Source organism: Trachemys scripta, chromosome 8 (assembly GCF_013100865.1).
Source record: "Trachemys scripta elegans isolate TJP31775 chromosome 8, CAS_Tse_1.0, whole genome shotgun sequence".
In the NCBI taxonomy this organism is placed as follows: Eukaryota; Metazoa; Chordata; order Testudines; family Emydidae; genus Trachemys; species Trachemys scripta.
In genome coordinates, this window is record NC_048305.1 from 100,002,842 (window position 1) to 100,026,860 (window position 24,019).

At 44.9% G+C, this 24,019-nt stretch overlaps 1 protein-coding gene across 1 annotated transcript in view; it reads right to left on the reverse strand.

Moving 5' to 3' along the window:
- Window positions 1-24,019, reverse strand: part of ELAVL4 (ELAV like RNA binding protein 4) — a 105,469-nt gene that overhangs the window by 80,443 nt on the left and 1,007 nt on the right. The window lies entirely within an intron of this gene.

A 24,019-nucleotide genomic window follows, 5' to 3' on the forward strand; every position in this document is an offset into this window, starting at 1 on the left:
ACGGACAAGCAAATACGGAAACAGGCCATGAAGAGCTATGCTGTTGTGGCCCCAGCGGATAGCATCGACATTCATGAGGCTGCCCAGTTGGCATCGTGCCACCTACAGAAAAAAAAAGGAAAATCAACATACTCCAAGACCATTGTCACCAAGGTCCATTTCACTACTCTCCCAGACCCGGTCAACTCTCATATTCCTTGGTACAAATGACTGTCTCAGTACTTTGAGGGATCAGATCCAGTGAGGCTGGCTACTTGGCAAACCTCTCCCTCTCACACAACCTATTCAATGTCCTAATAAAGCACTAGGTTTAAACCCTTAACAGGGGCTTCCCCTCTGCTCCCATTACTTTTATAGTCCAACCCTAGATGAGAACTACCATGCTGTCTTAAAAAAAGCCACTCTAACTTTCATAGATGGAACTTTGCCCATGCCGTATTCTCAGCTAATTTTCAACCAATCTAGAAACTCAAACAATATTTTGAAATCTCTGTTTTCCTGCGGGTGCACAGAAAACTAAGGACATCTTCTGCCAATTTAGATGCCTACATTTATCCATCTAAATATGTTGTCTTATTTTTAGAGGTGAAGATAACGGAAGCTGTACATATTCAACAAGGGCTGCATGTGATAAACATCTCTGGGGGAAAAAAAAAAATCACACCGCTTATTTGGGTATCTAACCCAAGGCTTTTGAAAGTGCTGATCCAAACAGGAAAGATTTATGGATATTCTAAACTTCCTCTGTGACTTTTGGCACACCACTTAATCTACCCTGTGCTCAGTTCACCATCTGTAAAAAGTGGGTGCATTCATTTAATGTATTAATGATTGCAATGGGCTCAGATACTATGGTGATGTGGGCAAAGTGCCTATCTGTACAGACTGCCTATATGCAGCAGAGTATGTCAGAAAAGGGGTCTTTGAAAACATGGGTCCATACCCATAATCCTGATCAGTGTTTACTAAATAACAATGCTAACTCAGGCCATGTCTACACTATGTTGACCTAAGTTACTTCAGCACACAGCCACTGCAGTTTTTAAATTGTGTATCTGTGCACACTTGGCTCCCGGTATCGGCAGTGCGCATCCTTACCAGGAGCGCTTGTATCAATGCAGAATGCAGTGCACTGTGAGTACGTATCCAACTGTGCACTCGCCACCTTCCAGTGCAGGGTCTTCTGGGAAGTTCTCGAAATGCCTGATGGGGTTGAAATGAGTTATGCAGGAGTGACTGGGAGCATGAGGTCAACTTCCCCTAATACCGTGTTCTCCATCACATAATTTAATCCGGAGCCCATAATATTTCATGCCTTCTTTTTGAAGTCCCACAAACCCGTGCATCCCTCCGCGCTATCTGCCAGATGACAGAAGCATGGAGCCTGCACAGCTCTTCACTATTGTCATGAGTGCTGCGAGAAACAGGTGCCTGATCCTGCAGTATTTGTAGAGCTGCAAGAGGAGCAGTGGGGAACATGATGATTTTTTGGAGGCTGAACTGCTGTGGGACACAGAAAGAAACAATTCAAGGTTGTTGGCAGAGTCCACAGAACACCTGGAAATGTGGCGCACCAGTTCTGGGCCCAAGAAACAAGCACTGACTTGTAGGAGTGCATTGCAGTGCAGGTTTGGGATGACTAGCAGTGACTGCAGAACTTATTGATGCACAAGGCTCACCACAGTCCCTGTCCGCGTAGGGACACCAAATTGAGAGCTCCACTGACAGCTGAGAAGCGAATGGTGATTACACTGAGGAAACTTGCACTGCAAGATTGCTACTGATCTGTCAGGAATCATTATGGAGTCAGGAAATCCACCTCAAGGGACGTTGTTTACAAGCACTGGTGGATCACCAGGGATGCTTTACCAACATCAGTGTGGGCTGGTCAGGGAAGGTGCATGACACATGCATCTTTAAGAACGTAAGATTGCTCAAGAACATGCAAGGAAGGACTTTCTTTCCTGACCAGCAGATTACCATTGGGAATATTGAACTGCCAACAGTGATCCTAGAAAACTCAGCCTACGCCCTCCCATGGCTCATGAAGCCATACACCGGTCAACTTGACAGCACAAAGGAGCACTTCAACTATAGACTCAGCAGGTGCAGAATGTGCCTTTGGTCATTTGATCACTGAACATAAGAATGGCCATACTGGGTCAGACCAAGATCCATCTTGCTCAGTAACCTGTCTTCTGACAGTGGGCAATGCCAGGTGCCCCAAAGGGAATGAACAGAACAGGGAATCATCAAGTGATCCATCTCATCGCCCATTCCCAGCTTCTGGCAAACAGAGGCTAGGGACACAATCCTTGCGCATCCTTGGTAATAGACATTGATGGACCTATCCTCCATGAACTTATCTATTTCTTCCTTGAACTCTGTAATAGTCTTGGCCTTCACAACATCCTCTGGCAAAGAATTCTACAGGTTGAATGTGCACTGTGTGAACAAAAAAAACTTTCTTGTGTTTGTTTTAGATCTGCTATTAATTTCATTTGGTGACCCCTGGTTCTTGTGTTATGAGAAGGAGTAAATAACACTGGCATTGTTTATTTACAAGATTGGATCACAGTGAGCAAAATAGCTCAAAGGTTATAGCTGCCTGCTATGTCCTGCATGGTATCTGTGAAGCAAAGGGGGAAAAGTTTCCCCCAGCTGCAGAGGTAGAGCAACTGTCTGCTGAATTTGAACATCCAGATAGAAGGGCTATTGGAAGAGCTCAACATAGAACTGTATGGCTCAGGGAGGCTTTGAAAGGAGGGATAGCTCAGTGGTTTGAGCATTGGCCTGCTAAACCCAGGGTTGTGAGTTCAATCCTTGAGGGGGCCATTTAGGGATCTGGGGCAAAAAATTGGTCCTGCTACTGAAGGCAGGGGACTGGACTTGATGACCTTTCAAGGTTTCTTCCAGTTCTAGGAGATGGGATATCACCATTTTAAAAATATATATACATTGAGCCAGAGCAGTGTGTGTTGCTGTAATAGGCTCTACATGGCCTCTCTCTCTTTTGTGGCCTGGAATGAATCTTGTAGTGATTGCTGTGTATGTAGGAATCCAACATCATCAATGCACCTATTAATATTGTTTGCGAATGGTGTTATGGGTTCTGTGACACAGTGCAGTAACAGGAAATTGATTGCTGTCAGACCAGTTCATCACCAGCCAGCATAAGTTGTGAACTAATAAAGATAAATTATGTTCCAAAAAATAGAATTTTATTCCATAACATGAAGCAGGCAAATAAAAAAATTTAGAACTTGATAAAACTTAATAAATTAACCGAACAGAACTTATGAAGGGGAAAGAACAGTCATTTCCATTTCAGGTACACATACACCAACCGTGTCTTTCACAGATCAGAGTATGTGAAGCTGTTATTTTCAGTAATGTCCCCTCGGAGGAGCGATAAGGGTAGTGCACTGACCGTGATGCCATGTTGAATGTTGTCGGGGGGCTGGTGGGGCGGGGAATGTATAGGGAGATCCTGTTATCGAGCTTTCTATATTCTGCAGAGGGAGGCGAGCACAGGAGTGTTGAACCTACAGGTCCACCAGAGTCTGCAGCATCTGTTTGCTGTCTGAGAAGCACAAGCATCTCCTGATGCAAGCCCCTCTCCTTTTCTTTTCTCCTCTCTGCTCTAACCTTGTCCATGTTGTCTGTTAGAGTGATTCTCCAAGCTCCAATGGCTTGCAGGATCTCCTGGGACATGTCATCCCAAGCTGCCTTCTTTCTTCTCCTTATCTGGCTCAGGCATTCCATGGGGTATGGAGGGGGAAGATTCTGAAGGCTGCAATGTAGCAGCTGCAGCTACAGCACACAGAGCTACCACTGCCAGTGTATTCACGATGGAAATCAAAACTTAAGAGACTGAACTCACTCCCCGTGCTCTCCAGAAGTTGTAAGCACTACAGTCTCTCTTTAGCACTGTGCATTATCAGTCCCAAGCAGGTCATAGCACCAGCCATGGTGAGTATAGCCCTCGGGGGCAGGGTGGTAGGGCGGGTTGGGGAAATGAGAGAACAGCTCACGGGCATCATTGTAGGTGTATATGCCAATGGAACAGATTAGGACACCATTTTCCACATAGGCAGTAGTGATTTTAGCTGCTCTCTCACTCCTGAGGGTAACAGTGGCAGAGAACACACAGCTGCTGCTGGCATCCCGACATCACCCAGACCCGTATGCTGCTAGCCAGTGTGCTGCAGTGGTGCCTGCTGAAGTAATCGCTAAGTGGCATGGGAAAGGTCCTACTGTGGCAGAAGAAATAAGGCAACCCTCCCCAGAAACCTTCGGCAGAGGATTGCAGACTACCTCCATGGAAGTTTCATCAAGATCTCTACGGAAGATTCATGGGACATCTTGGTGCACATAAACAAACTGCTCCATGTAGACTCCACTACCTAACACTAGGGGGTGAATGAAAAGCAGATAGCAACTCTACCTCTCGTTTGTTTCACTATCTCTTCTAGCATAATTAAAAATGAGCAAATCAAAAGATGTGTCCTGCTACTTTGGGTGTACATTCCCTGTAATTTCAAAGTAAACAACACACTTACCAGAAGTTCTTTTTCCATGCATATGGCTCACCCGTGATCAATTGTCAGGACTGGCTGAACTGCAGCAGAGTCAAAAACAGGTCCTGGCTTGCTGCACAGCTGGATTCCCCCAGTTGCCTGTCCCCCATTCTCCTCCTCCTCCTCATCTACCTCTTCCTCCCCATTGTTCATGGCAGAGGCCTGTGACTCAGGCTCCTCAGAAGTATCCATAGTGCTCTCTCAGAGGAGAGGGTGAGGTCTCCGCCCAAGATGGCACGTAGCTCTTTGTAAAAGTGGCAGGCCTGCGGCTCTGCATCACATCAATTGTTGGCCTCCCTGGCCTTCTAGTATGCCTGACGCAGTTCCTTGGCTTTCACGTGACACTGCGGCTAGTCCCTGCTGTAGCCCTTCTCCTGTATCCCCTGAGCAATCTGCTCATAGATGTCCGGCCATAGAAACGTGGGATCAGAGACGTACCTCACAGCCTCTTTTCCCCACAAACCCAGGAGAGCCAATATCTCCTGTCTACTCCAGGCAGGAGCGTGTCTGGAGTGCATAGCTGGCATGGTCAGCTGGGAAGCTACATTTAACAATGGAGAGCTATCATATGCGCTCGTCAAGCCAGGCAACCAGGAAAAGGAATTTCAAAAATTGGCAGGGCTTTAAAGCAGAGGGGCAGCTTCCTGGCTACCTGACCCACCTTGCGTCGACCTGTGTCGTGTAACCAGGCCTCAGTCATATTGCTTGTCCTATATGTCTGGTATGCATTTAATACATTGTATTAAAGCATGCATTCAAAAGGAAACAGGAAAACAAGATGTAACTGATATACCTAGTCAAGTTTAATATTGCAATGAGACCTATAAATTCTTCCACTTCCTAACCTTTTAACCTTAGTATTACAAGTAATATACATTTTTATACATTCATTTGCATGTTTTTTTTTTAAATCTAGAGCTATTGAAGCTTGGATTCACCAGCAGACACTGTAAATGCCACAGTTTGCCCTTCCTGGATTTATAAGCAGAATGAACTTTGCCAGTAGAGAAAGCCAAAAACTTTCTATATAGATGTTAATATACTGTAGCAAGCACTGCTGCTTCTACTGTTGGCAAAGTACCTACAGTGCACAAAATGAAAAAGTGTTCACAGGTTTATCACTGAATTGGTTTAATGTATCTGCTTGTAAATAACTAAATGAACTAGTTATCAAAGAAATCTACACTACCAGAAAGATTCACATGCAAAGTTCAGTCCTTTTTAATCTGTTCATGTCTGAGCAAAAATCATTTTCTTGAACTGTGAAAAGTCCCTCCGCCCCAAACTTACCAAACTCAAGAACAGCTTAAGAGATTTGGCCTACACTTTCCCAAAAAATTCATCTTTGGGCTCAGAACAAGAATGGAAATGTCAGGTGACCTAAAGTGATAAATTAGTACTATATAATACCTAAACCAAGAAATCTTAGTAATGAGGACAGAGCTGAAGACTGAAAATGGGGACTAATGTCCTGTTGTTTACAAGATGTAACACAGTGATAAAGAAAAGATTCCAATGGAAAATACTGGAGGGAAAGAAACAGGATGTCCAGCAGCAGGATACCAGAATACATCAGAAAAGAGGGACACAATAGAAATCAGAAGAGATTGTCATGCAGTGTGCAAATGGCTAGCAAGGCCACATCTTCAGTACAGGAAGGATACTAGAAAAGATACAGAACAGAATAATAAGGATGATAATATGCCTCGGGAACTATGTGCCTACGAGTATCCTGGAAAATTAATAATACTTAGTACTTACATAGCATGTTTTATTTATATTCATATATATTATATCTACTGTCATGAAATCCTACAATTATATATTAAAAAACAGCTCAGAATCACATCTGGGTCAGCCTCATCATTGACCCAATAAAAATCACTGTGTACCCTAAAAACTAATGCAAGTCATTTTACAGTAGTAAAAAAATAAAGTTTTTAAATGGCCTAATTGAACAAGCAAGCCTTACACTATGTCTCAATGTGCACCAATCTTATTGGCAAAGCACTCTTCAAGCATCAATTAAATAATCTGCCCAACACCTTTATTATGTACAATTTACAGATGGGCAAATAATGGTAGAGATTAAGAGAGTTGTCCCAGGGTGCAGAAGATCAGTGTCACAGGCTAGATTAGAACTCAGGAGTCCAATACTCCCACTCCTGTGAACTCACCATGCCCCCCCACCCCTCAGTTTTTCACAGATCAGATTATGAGAAATGAGGCAGCATGACTGAGATTTTCACAGGAAACAAAACAGAGATGGAAAACTATGGCAAATCCCAGGTACTTCTGAACTTTCACGATCCATACGTGAAGGGTATGAGTCTTCCAGGTCTACCAACGTAAGACATTCCACCAGCTCTATGACTACTCAGGTCGATTGGAGGGCCTCCATCTTGAACTGGATGAGCTGATTTAAGCACTTGAAGTTAAGCCCTGATATTGTGCTTTCCCCCCACTTTTGTGATCTTTTTGGAAACCTTGAAACAGAGATGGTAAATTCCTCTTTCCTCCTTAAGTGGGTAAGCAAGTGCTCCAAGTTGAGAGAAGGTATTGCCTTTTCAGAGGACAGGAAGGACCAGATTATGTACAGTAGTCTTGGCTTATGATAGACAGCATAATAGAAGATTAGGGTTGGAAGAGACCTCAGGAGGTCATCTAGTGCAACCCCCTGCTCAAACCAGGACCAACACCAACTAAATCATCCCAGCCAGAGTTTTGTCAAGCCTGGCCTTAAAAACCTCTAAGGATGGAGAGATTCCACCACCTCCCTAGGTAATCCATTCCAGTGCTTCACCACCCTCTAGTAAAATAGTGTTTCCTAATATCCAACCTAGACCTTTCCCACTGCAACTTGAGACCATTGCTCCTTGTTCTGTCATCTGCCACCACTGAGAACAGCTGAGCTCCATCCTCTTCGGAACCGCCCCTTCAGGTAGTTGAAGGCTGCTATCAACCCCCCCTCACCCCTCTTCTGCAAACTAAACAAGTCCAGTTCCCTCAGCCTCTCCTCATAAATCATGTGCCCCAGCCCCCTGATCATTTTCGTTGCCCTCAGCTGGACTCTCTCCAATTTGTCCACATCCCTTCTGTAGTGGGGGGCCCAAAACTGGACCCAATACTCCAGATGTGGCCTCACCAGTGCCGAATAGAGGGGAATAATCACTTCACTCGATCTGCTGGCAATACTCCTACTAATGCACCCAATATGTCGTTAGCCTTCTTGTCAACAAAGGCACATTGCTGACTCATATCCAGCTTCTCATTCACTGTAATCCCTAGGTCTTTTTCTGCAGAACTGGTGCTTAGCCAGTCGGTCCCTAGACTGTAGCGGTGCATGGGATTCTTCCATCCTAAGTGCAGGACTCTGCACTTGTCCTTGTTGAATCTCATCAGATTTCTTTTGGCCCAATCCTCCAATTTGTCTAGACCCTATCCCTGCCCTCCAGCGTATATACCTCTGCCCACATCTTAGTGTCATCTGTGAATTTGCTGAGGGTGCAGTCCATCCCATCATCCAGATCATTAGTAAAGATGTTGAACAAAACTGGCCCCAGGACCAACCCCCGGGGCACTCCGCTTGATACCAGCTGCCAACTAGACATCAAGCCATTGGATCACTACCTATTGAGACCGACAATCTACCCAGCTTTCTATTCAACTTATAGTTCATTCATCTAATCCATACTTTTTTAACTTGCTGGCAAGAATACTGCGGGATACCATATCAAAAGCTTTACTAAAGTCAAGATATATCACGTCCACTGCTTTCTCCATATCCAGAGCCAGTTATCTCATCATAGAAGGCAATCAGGTTGGTCAGGCATGACTTGCCCTTGGTGAATCCAAGTTGACTGTTCCTGATCACCTTCCTCTCCTCCAAGTGCATCAAAATGGTTTCCTTGAGGACCTGCTCCATGATTTTTCCAGGGGTGAGGCTGACTGGTCTGTAGTTCCCCAGGTTCTCCTTCTTCCCTTTTTTAAAGATGGGCACTATATTTGCCTTTTTCCAATCGTCCGGGATTCCCCCGATCACCACAAGTTTTCAAAGATAACGGCCAATGGCTCTGCAATCACATCAACTTCCCATTCTCCTTACTGGCACCCCTCTTCATCTATTAAATCTGCAACAGGGATCACGTGAGGCATGAGCCCCCACATTAGCTCTGCAGCACTGGAGGATGACCCTTATGCTGGGCTGGTTTTTGTGGGCAGATTAGTGGGCAAAGTAGATATGCTCGGGAAGGAGGCTTCTTATCTTGAACAGTCCCAACCTTTCCATAAAAGCAATCTCTTCTTTCGTTGTATTTGAGGATGCAAAGGGGTTCTGAGGTTTTGTCAAGGGCTTTAACAGCTAAATATATTAAGAGCTGATGGTGTTTTTAAAGATTATTCTGTCAGGGTAATGTGAACTTCTCGGGCAGAAGGAAGAGGCACCCACTTTGGAAACTTTCACACTTGCACTTTCAGTACATAGGTCCATATTTAAAAAAAAAAAAAAAAAGCTTGAATTTAGGATCCTAAATAAGTGGCCTGATTTTCAAAGTGTTGAATCGTCTGTAGTCCCCAGCAAGGTCAGTGAAAATTATTGGTTAATATTTTCATTGCATTTTACATGTATATGATGCCTTTAATCCAAAAGGTCCCAAACCACTTCACAAATTGAAATTGCCATGTTAGCTACTAAAGCAGACTGTTGAATAGTGCACAATCATACTGCTTGACACTATAGGACAGAAGGTAAAAGATAACCTATGCAGTTTCAATTTCAGGGAAGAACTGAGGGGCAAGAGAATAAGTACGTTCATTGGAATTTTGCTGGGGCACCAACATTGAAAGTTTTTCTCTGTGAAAAGTGCTGTAGGATAATTACAGATTTCTCTCGTTAAGCCAGCCCTATGCTTATGGAAATTTTAAAAACAGACTAACATCTCCTCTTAATATTAAAGGTTTTTTAAAATATAAATTTTCTTTACTTGGTAGGCCAACAGCTGTTATTGGCTCTCCCATGAAACACATTTTAAAAAGCGTATTTTCACCTGATGCACTGTAATATTTTTAGGCTCCATTGCACATCTTTGGAACAATGTTAAAAATAGAGCCCTTCTAGTTTGTTAGGTGAGTTTTAAAGATCCCTTATTAGCAATGTCAGAAGAACAATTAAGTTTTATCTGAACAGATCAGAGTACGTCTAGGCACAAGTTACAACGCATTCAGTGATACTATTAAAAGAAAGATTGCTTGTTGTTGCATTGGGGAATCCCTATAAAACTTCAGGAAAACTGCCAGAAAGAATATAAATGCATTCCAGCAATGGAATGAGATATGTTTAACCTAACCAGCCACAAGCCACTGCCTTCCAGTTTTTCAGTGTAGCTATTTTGATATGATTGTTGCTTTGGACAGTCATAAGTTACAGTGGAACTCATTTATATTTGGGGCTCCTGCTGTTTTGCAGCTGTAGAATTTGCTGAGAATTGTGTTCCAGAATCCAAGCTGCTCATTTTAAAACAAAATTATGTTTCTAACCATCATGATTGTGAAGGAAGCTTTGCTAACAAGCCACTCAGCCTTGTCTTTGAAAAGGTGGGAAAGCAGCTTGCATCCTTCAGGACTAACCAAGCTATTACAAGAGCTACTCCATCGAGATCAACCTAAACTACTTAGATTTTACTTTGAGGATGCAATACAAGGCCGCACTGAAGGGCCTTAGCTTTGCCTTCAATTATTTCTTCCTTCTACTAGGTGTCACTTCTATGGATCCAAGATCTTGAAAGGAAAGTAAACTAATAGCTGAGAGAGATGAGGAAAATATTAGACCTTGTTCTCTTGGTAATCCACTTTCTTTTTGTTGCTGTTATGGAGGCTGTTGATGTATAGAATATCATTAAGACAGGCAAGGCTTGCCATTTCCTGCTGCTTGCCTCCCTGGTCTGGAGATTTTTGGCTCCGAACTTCATTTAAAGATTCACTTTCTTCAAGGAGATGCCCCTCAATGTGACCTAGATCACACACTTCACGTGGTAAATACCAGGGCGTCAGTCCCATTTGAGGGCCAGAGAAGCTTGGAATATTCATGAGCAAGAGCTCCTAGTGCATGCTTTCCTTGGTAGGTCGCCAGGCAAATTCCATCCTAAACTCTTCAGATTTAATAAATTTTAATAAATTTGTTAGTCTCTAAGGTGCCACAAGTACTCCTGTTCTTCTTCAGATTTTGTTACCTCAAGATATGTTTACATTCCATCAAATACTGTAAGTGCTCCACCAGATCTAGGACAGCTTCAGAAAGAGAGGCCTTTTTCTCTCTGGAGAAAAGGCCCCTTACTCCTGAATGAGTAAGAGGAGGTCTCCTCTGCTTGGTGGATGTGATTATTCCCCTCTATTAGGCACTGGAGAGGCCACATCTGGAGTATTGGGTCCAGTTTTGGGCCCCCCACTACAGAAAGGATGTGGACAAATTGGGAGAGTCTCCAGCGAAGGTCAACGAAAATGATCGGGGGTTGGGGCACATGGCTTATGAGGAGAGGCTGAGGGAACTGGGTATATTTAGTCTGCAGAAGAGAAGAGTGAGGGAGGATTTGAAAGCAGCCTTCAACTATCTGAAAGGGGGGTTCCAAAGAGGATGGAGCTCCGCTGTTCTCAGTAGTAGCAGATGACAGAACAAGAAGCAATGGTCTCAAGTTGCAGTGGGGGAGGTCTAGGTCGGATATTAGGAAACACTATTTCACTAGGAGGGTGGTGAAGCACTGGAATGGGTTACCTAGGGAGATGGTGGAATCTTCATCCTTAGAGGTTTTTAAGGCCCAGCTTGACAAAGCCCTGACTGGGATGATTTAGTTGGTGTTGGTCCTGGTTTGAGCAGGGGGTTTGACTAGATGATCTCCTGAGGTCTCCTCTAACCCTAATCTTCTATGACATCCCAAATGGCACACTCATCCTAAACTGCATTTTTGGCTCTCTGTCCATTTCAACCCAGCATAAGAGAGAGCAGGCTTCAGTGGGAAGAGGCTGCAGAAGAAACAACCTGCACACAGCAGCATGAGAATCAGGGGAGTGTAAATTAGTGTGAAAGCCACCTTTGCACATCACCTGGACTTTCACTATGAAATTCTGACTGAGGATTGGGCCCAATATTTCAAGTTCCTTCCTAACATCTAGCTTGTACCTCAATTTATCCTCATCAGAAGAACAGATTCTAACACACATTGAGGAAAAAACATTTCCTCTCTTAAATGAGCATCTGAAATTTCAACAGGAAAGAAACCAGAGTCTGCAGGCAGGATTACTCTGTCCCTGTGAAAAGCTTTACAGGAAAGGGTTTCAAACTTCCCTTCATCTTGCTGGATGATGGGCTTGTAAATAAGGATATATCAACAGAATGGATAGGGAGGAGGGAATCAAATAAAACCATCAAGAGAAGCTTAATAAGTCAAAGGCATAACTGTGCAGACAGGAAAAAGAGCCTTTCACCGTGGACAGGAGGTGAAGAAACTTGATTTTAGAGAACATGGATGGTAGGACGACAATAATCTGTACACCCTTAATCTCTGAAAGCACTTAGTGGATGATTAAAATTCATTTTTTTAATCTATCCTATCTTGAAACACCCCCCAGCCCCAACACTTGGGGGAAAGGGGGACACCATATAAAAGTCTCGATAGAAAACATTTTTTTTTAAAAAAAAGACCCGTAAATCATCCTACATCCAGCTCCTGCATTTACTTTTTGATCTGATTTTTAAAATATAGCTGTGGATGTTATGTTAATCACCCTGATTCACATCTCTACTTCCTTCAGAAATTTACTCATTAACTAGACCATCTGTGTAAGGGGAGTGGAGGGCGTGTTCTATACTGTCACAGCATACAGGGTCAGAGCATAAGGGGGGGGGCGGGGGGGAGGCTAGAGGGGAGAAGCCTGGCTATTAGCTTCCTCCCCTTCTGCTACCAGAGAAAGATATCTGGGCCAGGCAGTGAGTTTCTCACTCCTACAGTCACCCTGCCAGCTGTGGGAAATGTGGACAGACAGCAAGTTCTCACCCTTTAAGGTCCTGCTGATGAAGTGGGAAACCTGGCTGGCCTGAAAGTTAAGGTGCATCTACACCGTATGCTTCTTTCGGCAGTATGTAGCGTACATACTTGTGTAGCCCACCAGCAGTGCAGACAGTGAGGCACAGCTTAGGAGTGTAAAGGTTGTGGGCTACACAGCTCTCTTTTTGCCTCTCAATCAACACTGCTATTTTTAGCAGCGTAGCGTCCTGCTGCAGGAGCCTTTCTCGGTCGCAGGAAGACTCCAGCAGAGAAAGGTGCTGGCAGGTGGGAGGCAATGGGGAAAGGCTCTGCCAGCTCCCTGCTGCTGGAGCTCTCTCTCTGCTGCAGAGAAACTCTGGCAGAATAGAAAGGCTCCAACTGGTGAGAGGCTGAAGCCTTTCCCTGCTGTCTCCCCTCTGCCAGAGCCTTTCACTGACACACACAGCTACACACCACAATGTAGACACAGTGGGCGTTTCACTGTGGCGTGTAACGACACATAGCCTTACTGTTGAGTCAGCATACGATGGTGCAAAATTGGACAGATCGGAGAGAGAAGAGATGTCGAGTCATTTAAAAGACTAAAAGCAGACTTCACAGGCAATGGAAATTATCTGATGGACTGCAGCTCCCTAGCACGGCATGAAGTCTCACTCTACATTGGCAGGATTTATTGCTGCTGAACATCTCACTCACCCTTTGGCAGTGTTATACAAGACACTGACAGAAATACTATTTCACCTCTACATAAACCCATGTTTTAAAGGTTACCTGCATATAATATTGCAAAATCCAGCAGCTTTAGAATAATGCTCCAAACCCAGATGACCTGTGTAAGAGGAGCATTCAGAACATTACTAACCTGAAAAATACTCTTTTTTTTTTAAAATCTCTGAAGCTGCAAGGTCATTCGCTGATCTCATATGAATAAAGAGGCACCACCAATCAAATTACTCCCAAGGTTTTGGCACTCTCTCTTCCAAATTCAGTAGCCTTGAGCTTCCTCACTACAGAGCAAATTGGAAAAGTATGGCATTGACTCTCCTTGTACCAAGATTTAGGCCTCTCCTGACCAACCAGCAAAGGACACTAAGGCCTGGTCTACACTAGGCGTTTATGTCGAAGTTAGCGCCGTTACATCGAATTAACCCTGCACCCGTCCACACCGCGAAGGTATTTAGTTCGACATAGAGGTCTCTTTAATTCGACTTCTGTACTCCTCCCCGACGAGGGGAGTAGCGCTAAATTCGACATGGCCATGTCGAATTAGGCTAGGGGTGGATGGAAATCGACGTTAATAGCTCCGGGAGCTATCCCACAGTGCACCACTCTGTTGACGCTCTGGACAGCAGTACGAGCTCGGATGCTCTGACCAGCCACACAGGAAAAGCCCCGGGAAAATTTGAATTTGAATTCCTTTTCCTGTCTGGCCAGTTTGAATCTCATTTCCTGTCTGGACATCGTGGCGAGCTCAGCAGCACTGGCAACGATGCAGAGCTCTCCAGCACTGATGGCAGTGCAAGCTCAGAATAGAAAGAGGGCCCCAGCATGGACTGATCGGGAAGTCTTGGATCTCATCGCTGTGTGGGGCGATGAGTCCGTGCTTTCCGAGCTGCGATCCAAAAGACGGAATGCAAAGATCTATGAGAAGATCTCTAAAGACATGGCAGAGAGAGGATACAGCCGGGATGTAACGCAGTGCCGCGTGAAAATCAAGGAGCTGAGGCAAGGCTACCAGAAGACCAAAGAGGCAAACGGACGCTCCGGATCCCATCCCCAGACATCCCGTTTCTACGAGGCACTGCATTCCATCCTCGGTGCGGCCGCCACCACTACCCCACCACTGACTGTGGACTCTGAGGATGGGATAGTGTCCACGGCCGGATCCTCGGACATGTTAGCGGACGGGGAAGATGAGGAAGGAGATGAGGAGGACGAGGCAGTCGACAGCGCTCACAACGCTGATTTCCCCGACAGCCAGGATCTCTTCATCACCCTTACAGAGATCCCCTACCAACCCTCCCCAGCCGTTACCCCGGACACAGAATCTGGTGAAGGATCATCCAGTAAGTGTTGTAAACATCTAAACATTTATTTGTAACAGAACATGATTATTAACAATGTAAAAAATGGGTTTCTCATGATTACTTTGAATAACTTAACGGTTCAGTCATGGGCAGTGCAAGTATTTCAAAAAAATCTAGCAATGTCCGGTTTTGCATGATTGTCCTGCCCAAGCCGCTCTACTGTGTAGTCCCTGCTACTGCAGCTACAGTAAGATGCGGTCTATATGTCCGGGGATGGAGCAGAAATCCTCCTGGGACATCTCAAGGAAGCTCTCCTGCAGGTAATTTGAAATCCGCTGCATTAGGTTCTTGGGGAGAGCGGCCTTATTGGGTCCTCCGTAGTAGGACACGTTGCCGCGCCACGAGACTAGCAAGTACTCCGGAATCATTGCTTGGCACAGCATGGCGGCATACGGCCCTGGTCTTTGGAGGCTTTCCCGGAGCATTCTCTGTCTGTCGCTCTCAGAGATCCTCATGAGGGTGATGTCGCTCATGAAGACCTGCTTTGAATGAGGTAGGGGAATGTTATTAGTGTTGGCTGGTTTGCAGCCACGCGGTGGAGGCGGGAAAGGGTCAGCCGAAAGGGATCGTTCCCGGGGACAGCCGCGAGGGTGTGGGACAGGAGCAAACTTCCTGCTTGCCGGATTGCTGGCAGCAGGGACCGACATTGATTTCAATGTGAAATGAGGCCATTGCTAATATTAAAGTTTTAAGCTGCCACGAATCTACGGCTTACCATGTCTGCCTGCAACAGAAATTCCGTTGTCCTGACAGGGTTCTCAAAAGTGCTCTGCAAAACCACAGACAGTGAATGCGAAGGCCGAGAATTCGACCTTGTGCTGAGTGCGCATGTGATAGGTGCTGTGCATGGTCCTGTTCACAGAGAAAGACTATGTTCTTTGTTCACAACTACATTTATCTTTCTGAGGAATTCACTCCCTTTTTCCCATTCCCACAGCCCCATCTGCGACTGTCTCACAACCTAGCCTGTCATCACACTCCCAGAGGCTAGGGAGGATTAGGCATAAGAAGAAGAGGACACGGGAGGACATGTTCTCCGAGCTTATAGCCTGCTCCAGAGCACAGACAGCACAGCAGACCCAGTGGCGGGAGAACTTGTCCCAAATGCACCAAGCCAACATGGATCGGGAGGAGAGGTGGCGTCAGGAAGACCAGCAGGCGACTCAAACCCTGCTTGGACTACTGAGGGAGCAAACGGACACGCTCCGGCGCCTTGTGGATGTTCTGCAGGAACGGAGGCAGGAGGACAGAGCCCCGCTGCAGTCCATCTCTAACCGCCCTCCCCCGCCACCAAGTCCCATACTCCCTTCACCCAAAGTGCACAGAAGGAGAGGCGGCAGAGTCCCTGCTAACTCTCACTGCACCCCTGCAGAGAGCTCGAGCAGCAGAAGGCTCTCAGTCCCCAAAGTTTGACAAGTTCTTTCCTTCCCGCCTGACACAAGCCCCCGTCCAAGTTTCACTTCCCAGTCCCCTGTGTAGTTGTTAATAAAAAATATGTTTCTGTTAACTACTGTTTCCATCATGTTCTTTTGGAGGAGGGGGGGAAAGGGGGTTGGTAATTGGACAGGACAGTCACCTTTGGCAGGGTACATAGTCGGGGGCAGGCACAGCAGCAGGGCACATACATAGTGCAGTGATGCAGTGACTACTTACCCTGGTTAGTCTGGGAGGTTCTTTTCATGTTATGTGGTGGGAGGTGGGTTGCTCTGTGACTTTGTGGCACGGGAGGGCAGTTAGAGATCTGAAGCGGCGGTCCTTAGGCAGGATCACAGAGCCACACAGCAGGGGATCTGTAAGCGTCCCCCCCCGCCACAAAGTCACATAGTACCCCCATACACACAGTCCCTATCAGGAGGGGTGACAGGCTCCGTTGAAAGAACCATCCCACCGCACCGGAGCCTGTCAGTCCTTCAGTTTAGAAGCTGCATTCGCGCGACTACACTACACCCGCTCCGCACCACAGTCTGCGTCCCAGTTTTAAAAAATTCCCGCGAAAACAGTATTACAGAAAACGGTGTGCTTTAACAAAGTAGAACTATTTTTATTTTGAAACGTGTGTTGGAAGTGGGGTGAAGGCTTCTCTGTACACAAAATTAGAAAGTCACAGGTTACCCTGCTCACTCAGGAACTTTGCTTTCAAAGCCTCCCGGATGCACAGCGCTTCCCGCTGGTCTCTTCTAATCGCCCGGCTGTCTGGCTGTGAGTAATCAGCAGCCAGGCTAATTTCCTCAACCTCCCACCCCGCCATAAAGGTCTCCCCCTTGCTCTCACAGAGATTGTGGAGCACACAGCAAGCTGCTATAACAATGGGGATATTGGTTTCGCTGAGATCACAGCGAGTCATCAAGCTTCTCCATCTCCCCTTGAGACGTCCAAAAGCACACTCCACCACCATTCTGCACTTGCTCAGCCGGTAGTTGAAGAGTTCTTTTTCAGTGTCCAGGGCACCTGTATAGGGCTTCATGAGCCAGGGCATTAGCGGGTAGGCTGGGTCCCCGAGGATGACTATAGGCATCTGCACATCCCCAACAGTTATTTTGTGGTCCGGGAAGTAAATACCTTGCTGCAGCCGTCTAAACAGACCAGAGTTCCTGAAAACACGAGCGTCATGAACCTTGCCCGGCCATCCCACGTAGATGTTGGTAAAACGTCCCCTGTGGTCCACCAGTGCTTGCAGCACCATGGAAAAGTAGCCCTTTCTGTTAATGTACTGGCTGGCCTGGTGGTCCGGTGCCAGGATAGGGATGTGAGTTCCATCTATGGCCCCACCGCAGTTTGGGAATCCCATCGCTGCGAAGCCATCTATGATCGCCTCCACGTTTCCCAGGGTCACTACCTTTGGCAGCAGTACATCAACGATTGCCTTGGCTACTTGCATCACAACAACCCCCACGGTAGATTTGCCCACCCCAAACTGGCTCGCGACTGACCGGTAGCTGTCAGGCGTTGCAAGCTTCCAGAGGGCTATGGCCACTCGCTTATGGACAGTCAGGGCTGGTCGCATCCGGGTGTCATTGCGCTTCAGGGCAGGGGACAGCAACTCACAAAGTTCAAGGAAAGTTCCCTTCCGCATGCGGAAGTTTCGCAGCCACTGTGATTCATCCCAGACCTGCAGCACTATGCGGTCCCACCACTCAGTGCTTGTTTCCCGTGCCCAGAATCGCCGTTCCACGGCATCAACATGACCCATTGCCACCGTGATGTCCTCGGCGCTGGGTCCCCTGCTTTCTGAGAGGTCTGTGCTACTCTCACACTTCAGGCCATCACCGCGTTGACGTAGCCTCCTCGCCTGACTTTTCTGCATCTGCCTCAGGGCAACCTGTATGATAAGCTGCGAGGCGTTGAGAGCGGCCACAACTGCAGCGATGGTTGCAGCAGGCTCCATGCTCACAGTGCTGTGGCGTCCGCGCTGTCAATGACTTGAAAAGTGCGCGAAATGATTTCCCGCCGGCGCTTTCAGGGAGGGAGGGAGGGCGGGAGTGAGTGATGGATGGATGACGACAGTTACCCAAAAGCACCCTCGACACATTTTTTTACCCAGAAGGCATTGGTGGCTCGACCCAGAATTCCAATGGGCAGCGGGGACTGCGGGAACTGTGGGATAGCTGCCCACAGTGCACCGCTTCCAATGTCGACGCTTTCCCCGTTAGTGTGGACTCACAAAGTCGAATTACTGTCCTTAGTGTGGACACACACGTTCGACTTTGCAATATCGATTCCAAATATTCGATTTAAGTAAAATCGAACTACTCTCGTAGTGTAGACAAGGCCTTACTCTCAACAAGGTCTTTGAGAACCTGTGAAGGGCCACAAACTTGAATTTATTTCTGTCTGTGTATATCCAGAGGGTGCTTTTTGCTACCATTAGGATAACTGTATTATGGAAAAAATGAAGAGGGGTCTTGGAGCATGTCATAATATCATCACTTTTCAGTTACCTAGGCCCTTTCAGCCAATGTTCTCAAACACTCCACAAACAAGAGTTCTACATCTTATAAACAACTCAACTGGGACGCAGAGGGACAGAAAATCACACAAGCCTAAAGGCTAGTCTACTCTGGCAATGACAAAGCCATGGCAGTGCTTTAACGTGGCTTGTGTAGTCACAGCGCTGGGAGAGCGCTCTAAAAGAACCCCACCTCAACGTGTGTGTGTGTGTGTGTGTCCGTTCACACCCCTGAGTGGGAAAGTTGCCGCGCTGTAAATGGCCAGTGTAGACAAGCCCTAAGTACCTGATGGAACCCTCAAATCAGATACATAAGTACTAAGAGATGTTCAGTGGAGCATAAGAGGGTTAATGGGAATTGGTGGTCTAATCCCCTTAGGCTCCTTTGAAAATCCCACCCTAAAATCCCATCCGTTGAATCAAGCTTTACAAACATCAGGCCCCTTTAAGGCTTTATCAGCACAGAGTGTTTTCCTGGTTTAGTCGTCAGTTTAGCTATAACAACAAACCCCTTGTGTGGATGCAGTTAAAAGCACTCATACCAATAGAGTTTATACCAGTATAACTGCAAGCTTGTCTACACTTCTATTTTATAGCGCTCTAATTTGCTGGCTCAGGGGGGTGAAAAATCACCCCCCCTGAGCACAGCAAGTCTGAGCGCTTTAAAGCGCTAATGTGGACAGGCTCCAAGCACTGAGAGCTGTGCTCCCAGCACTCGGAGCTAATCCCCTTGTGGAGGTGGATTACCAGGAGCGCTGGGAGAGCTCTCTCCCAGTGCTCACGCGTGACGACACTCGCACTTCAAAGTGCTGCTGCGGGAGCGTTCCCGCGGCAGCGCTTTGAAGTTTCCAGTGTAGACATACCCTAAATCGACACATGGGCTTCCATCGGCATAGCTATGTTGGTTAAAAAAAGAAAAAAAATATATCATTCCCCTAATTTACATAGTGATGCCGGTAAAACTTAAGAGTAGAACAGGCTTAAGTGACTTGTTCAAGCTCCCAAAGAGAGTCTGGGAAAAAGCCAGGAATAGAACCCAAGAATCCTGTTAGTCCTATGGTCTAATCTCTATTTTCTCCCTTTTAACTTGGCAAATATCAATTTTTTTCACCCTTTTAACTGAACCCACAATTTATATGGCTTTTTTGCTCCTTTCTAGTATACTGGCAATAATGTCAGCAAAGCTCTGAGAATAATACTGTTAATTAACTACTGTTGCTACATAATCAGCAGAGAGAAAACAAGAGTGCAAAATATAGTTTTTGTTTATTTTGCCTTTTCCCCCCAGTGTCAAAGTAGTGTACTAAAACAAAACATCTGAAAATGAACTTTCACAACCCCCAAATCACCAGCTTATACCAAATTTAAAATCACATCAGGGTACTGAATTGCTCACATCATTATTTTTTCTAATTCTAAAGAAGTACTTATGTGTTCTTTTAAAAATAAATTTATTCTTTCAACAAGACTACAGATGCTTTTGGACAGTTTTGGACTTTCACAAACCTGCATCAATTATGTGAATAAGCAATTGTAATACTTTGTAACTGTCACCTTTTGATAATGGGGCACCAAACCTGACTCAAAGTCATGCTGTTTATACTACATAATATACACTGACTTTCAGCACGATATTCCTTCTTTCAAGAGATTAAAAAATGTTCTATTTGATTTCATGTTACATCAGCAACAAACAGGTATTGGGGAAAAAATACAGACAAAAAATAGGTTACAAACAACAAATATATCCGTTTAGATCCTCCACTGTAGCCCTCTTTCCCCATCAAAGAAAAATAAAACCCAAAACCAAACCATTGAGGAAACCCGAGAAACTCACTAGCATTTTGGTCTGGTTTTAAGCACTCAACATTTTAAAGTCAATCTATGACTAGCTGTAGTAGGTCACTGTAGAACATTAAACGTCTGTTTGTTGAGCTATCATTTCCAAAGAGTCTCTTTTACTGGCACCTGGAAACAGAACAAGTATAAGGCTGATCATCATTTCCTTTAAACCCTAAGGAAAACTACCATGCAAGACCTCGGAGAAAGATCAGTGCTGTATTAAGGCAGCATTTATAAACAGAGCAAAGCCTAAACAGGTAGACCATAATTATCAAATACATTCTCTAATTAAAAGTTGAGATGTAAGAGAAATTAGCTAAAGCTATTTTTAAAAATCCATCAGCGTACATACAGTACTTTCTAAGAAAAATAATTCTGGATCAGTTCTATAAAGCACACCGGCTAATTGTAAACAATCAGGAAGTTCTTTGGTCACTATTAATTTTTAATCATCATTTTCTAGCTTGCTGGTTAAATCCTCAGGTTTGTTTGTTTTGCGTTAAACATGGTTTCTTCCATTGCAAAATCATTTAAAGATATGGCAGAACCAAAGAGAATTGCATGCAAGTTTAACTTTATGTGATAACATGACAAATGATGCCTTCTTGTGACTAGTTCTCCTTTTATACAGCCATCCTTCTGTGCTGAACAGGAAAACTCTATTATAATGTATATAATTATACCCTTAACACATACTGAATGGGTCCATATTTACTACTGATAGATGCTGATATCTTTACATCTCATCAATGATACTGAATTCTGCAATATGTTTTATCATTATCCAGGTAGCTAGGACAGCTTAGAAAGCAGACAAAGTTTCACACGGGTTTACTGTTGGGAATGTACTTCCCCTAAGATTGAAAGGCAGGCACAACTAACAGGACTTCAACTGGGAACATTAGAGTTTTACTTCTCCACCCACATCTCCACATGGATACATTCACATTCGAAATATCTTTGCTGCTCTTCAAAACTGTTGTCATGCCAATTGTTTGTACAGTATAACAATTAATACTGATGGAAACGCAAACAGAAAAAAATAAATAGCAGAAACAATCTACAATTATTTAGAAAAATACGCTATGGACTTTATTCTACGTGGGGGGACATGAAGAGCTATTTCCTCTCCTTTGACTGCCAGATGTAATAGCCCCAGAAGTCAGAGTTGGAGACAAGGGAAAGCTCCACACACAATATCTGGATGCTACTGCCAAAATGATCAGCAGTGAAATAGTTAACTTAAATGTCAACATTTTATCTTCAGATTTCAGCATCAGCACCCCATTGAGCAAAATGAGGAAAGCTGATATGTCTCTCACATCTATTGTTTCTTTCTAGATGAAGATTTAGTACTAGTCTTCATTTGGAAAGTCATCTCTGCAACCACAAGGGCCAGACACTTAACTTTAAAAACTACAATAGTAAATTAGTAGACGCTGATGGATTCCCCAGAAAAGTTTTGGTTCAGTATGCTGCCACATACCAGCACAACCTGACCCCTGAGCTAGCAAGAGCAACAGTGACTATGTCACAGGTTTCACGAGGTTGCAGAGTTCACGCTCAGGCCCTTCCTGCGAAGAGTGGGAGAATCAGGCTTTGAAGCCGGTTACCCTTCACAAAGGTCATACAAAATAGGAGTGGAGCTGCCATTTTGTTGTTTTGGAATTATTTCACCTCCACAGTCCTTTTGCATTTATTTCTCATGAGGGATACACAAGTGAGTTATCTCCCCCAAAACAAAGAAATGACACACACAGATCAAGAGTGCTATCAACTCCATCTGATCAGGTCTCCCAGAACAGACGGGAGACAATCAGCCATAGCTTTTCCATCTCCAAGCTTGAATTCCTTATCAGCCCCAAACAATGGTTGTTCTCTGTGTACTTCCTCCCCCGCCCCAAAGTAAAAGAGGTCCGAAGGCCAGTAGCAGCATTTTTGGTTCCTTTGCAAAGACATCAAATTGGTGACACCCCTCCGCCCCCCAGGTTTACAAACCAGTTAGGCAGATTGTTTGGAACAGACATACCTTACCTTCTTCCTCCCCACCCAGGCTCCCATGAAGCTCATACTGTTTAAACCAGCCCTGTAGCCATAGGTTTTACTTGAAATTCTACTTACTTGGGTTCTAGCGTCTAAATCTGAGATATTGCTCTTCCAGCACTTAGGAAATGTTATATGTTTATTACTTTCTAGCATTTGGTTAAAAAAATGTTAACTGAACCCCAAAGAACTCTTGAAATGTAAATAAAAATGTATGTACGTAAGCTCAGTCCCTTGCTACCAACACCAAATCTGGGGCTGGTGACTAGTGTAAAACACCCACACCACCACCATCCAGAGAAGCATTCATACCCCCCTCATGAATGGAAAGATCTCCCCACCACCAAAGCCAGATATTCATTTTGCATTTAGGCAATCTTTTTCTGCACAGCACATGGAGTAAATGCTTGTTTCTGTGCAAAGGGCTTTTCCTCTGCACAGCAAATAAGCTTCACAATATAACGGATTTTTTTTTAAGTGTCACAAATTATTTTGGTATGATTTATCTTTCCTTATCTGTTCCTAAAACACCTCAGAGTATTATCAATGAAATAAATGTGATAACTTTCTAACATCATCAAGCATTACTTAATTTAAAAATCTAATTTACTTTTCACCATTTAGGCTTACTTCATTGTTCTGCATTTCACTCAGCGTGTACAGTAAAAGCAGACTGTCGATTGAAAAAAAAAAAACCTCATTTTTGCTTTGAGTCTGTTGCACGTTCTGCTTCTCATTTACTAGCACAGTGCTCTTGTACTTAAGATTCTAACAATGCAAGGAAACCAACCATAAATATTAAAAAATGGAAGGAAACAGTTTTTAATTTTAAAAAATAACATCTTAATCTGCTCTCCCTGGCCTCCTTTCAAACAAAAAGGCTACATTTTGGCCCAAAATTGAATAGCCAGTATGGAATAAATCAGTGGTTCTCAAATTTCATTGCGCCATGACCCCTTCTGAGGGACGGCAAAGCTGAAGCCCAAGTGCTTCTGCCCTGGGTGGGGGACATGTAACCTTCGCCCTGGGCAGTGGGGCTCAGGCTTCAGCCCCTGGCCCCAGCAAGACTAACACTAGCCTTGGCAGCCCCATTAAAATGGGGTTGCGACCCACTGGGGGTCCTGACCCACAGTTTGAGAACCCCTCTCTGAAATATTATGTGGTCTTCCATATAATATAGAAAAATAAAGCAGAAACCTCAATAAAACCTCAGAGTGAAACATATAAAAGAACTGAACTCCCAATGAAATCTGTAGGAGCTGTGCTTAAGGACTAACCAACTTAATGAACAAACACTGGAATAAGGAACGTGTGCTCCCTGGTAAGATATCAGACATGAATTCTGCTATCATGTGCAGCTCTACTCAAAGTTTCCATAGTCAGTAAGTAACTAGTGGTGTGCCCAGATCCTGGCTGGGGTGGAACCCAAACCTGGAGAAAACCTCTGTGAAACTCAAAAGTTTGTCTCGTTCATCAACAGAAGTT